This window comes from Octodon degus, unplaced genomic scaffold, assembly GCF_000260255.1.
Source record: "Octodon degus isolate 3935 unplaced genomic scaffold, OctDeg1.0 scaffold00189, whole genome shotgun sequence".
Lineage (NCBI taxonomy): Eukaryota > Metazoa > Chordata > Mammalia > Rodentia > Octodontidae > Octodon > Octodon degus.
The window spans coordinates 3397700-3400027 of record NW_004524765.1 but is presented as its reverse complement, the minus strand read 5'-3'; positions in this window follow the sequence as shown (position 1 = coordinate 3400027).

Below are 2328 nucleotides of genomic sequence, written 5' to 3'. Positions count from 1 at the left end.
TCCTGAATAGACCCAAAGCCCAGGCCCAGCATGGAACCTGCAGCAGAACTCCCTACAAAGAGGCAAGAGGCAAGATACACACAGCTGATTCAGGAACTGAACTTCTTACCAGAGTGAAACAGAGATTTCAACGCTAAGGACTGCAAAAGGAAGAAGCAGGGCACAGCAGCTAGACCCAAGCCACACCCACTTGCACAAGTTTGAACTTGGTAGATCCGGATCTGGTGTTAAGGTAATAACTCTATCTAAGCTCTAAGCTCTACACCAAAGGTCACAAGACAATGCTGTAGAAAATGACAGAGAAAGAACAAAATGCAGTCTCAGGCCCTGAGTCCACCCGGAACAAATGCAGAAGACACTAGCATAGAAGAAATTGGAAATCACACACCTGAAATCTCAGGTGAAGTAAAGAAACAACAGCAGAAAGGTATAGAAGAAATCAGATCAGAAATAATTTCTGAAGTAAAAAAAGAAATGATAACTGTAATGACAAAAGTACTGTTTCTAAAGAAGACACTGATAAAAAAAATAGAGCAGAATATAAAAATGATGGAATCTATGAATAAGGAATTTAGGGAAGAAATAGAATGCATGAAGCAGATCCAAAGTGATATACAAGAATTTAAAACCTCAATCACAATCTGGCAAAACCATTTGAATGAAAGAATAGACTTTCAAACCTTAAAGACACCATTGCAGCTAGAGAAAAAGTAATAAAAGATCTCTTAAAAACAACTAGGATGCAGGAAAAAATAATTTAATTCCTGTAAAATGATGCAAAGATGACCAACATGAGACTAATAGGCATCAATGAGAAGGAAGAAGTCAATACAAATGATATAAAAAGAATATGGACAGAATAGCAGAAAGCTTCCCAAATATAGGGAAACTATCTGACGTTCAGGCAACAGAAGCATACAGAACTCCAAATAACATCAACCCAATTAAAACCACACCCAGACATATAAAAATCAAGATCCCAGAAATTCAGCACAAGAGCAGTATACTAAAAGTTACTAGAGAAAAGAAACAGATCACATTTAAAAGAAAACCCATCAGAATAATGGCAGATTTCTCTTCACAAACCATGAAGTCAAGAAGAGCATGAAGCAAAGTACTTCAAGTCTTGCAAGAAAACAAATTCCAACCCAGACTGATATGCCCTGCAAAACTCTCCTTCAAGTGCAATGGAGAAGAGAAATACTTCTATGACAAAGAAAAACTTGACAATTTCATGATGACAAAGCCAAACCTACACAGACTAGCTCAGTCCCACAAGTGACACCTGGCCACCACTGTAATGAACATTATCCATGCCCACAACACACTAGAACTTTATGCAATATCCTATCCCTATCCCCAAACTGTTAGAAGTGCTGCTCATTTATTTGTCATTCCAGTATTTATCTTATGTTTTATTCTTAGTAATTTTTTACTATCATAAAAACTTTTTCTTAATTTGTTTGGAAACATTTAATTTTTAATTAAGCAGTATTTAATTTTCTGAATATTTCTTGATCTTAATTTTTGTTCTAAGATTTACATTGTATATTAGACTTACAGTCTATTTAGAAGACATGATATGATACTTTCTTCTAGTACTGGAAACTTTAAAAGGTATATTTACATTTGCCATTGACTTTATATTCCTTCTTCCATATCTTTTATAAGCACACACATGAAAAATTATATGTATAACCTGACATAAGATTGATACTGTTTCACAGAAATCTTTAATGACCTTTTAAATGGGTTCATCTAATATATTTTACATAGTCCTGCATAACTACCATTTTGATAGCTCTTTATTCTTCATCTAGGAGCATACAGTAACTTCTCTAGCCTTCTGAATTATGTTCTTTGTTATTTCATATATACTATATCTGGAGGTATTAGAATATTTTGAATTTGTATAACTGGAAAATATTTTACTTTTAGTTTTCAAAGGTATATTTGCTAAATATCAAATTCAAAGAGGACAGATTTGTGGTTTTTTTTTCCTTTCTTTCTGTCCCTTTAATTACTCTAGTTTCTTACACACTTGGTCTTTTTTTTTTCTAATGTAGAATAAGATGCTATTTAATTTTGTTCTTCCATAGCTAATTTTTAATGTATATGCTTTAATGATTTTTTTCTTTACAATGTTTTGGACAATTTCATTTTTGTGTATCTTGGTATGATTTTATTTAAATTTCTTGTGCAAAAGGTTCATTTTTCTTGGAAATGTGGTGTTGTAAGTTCAACTAAATTCAGAAATATTAAATCTTTAAATCTTTAAAAAAAATATGACACTAACTGCCAAAATCCCATATATATATAACATTTTGT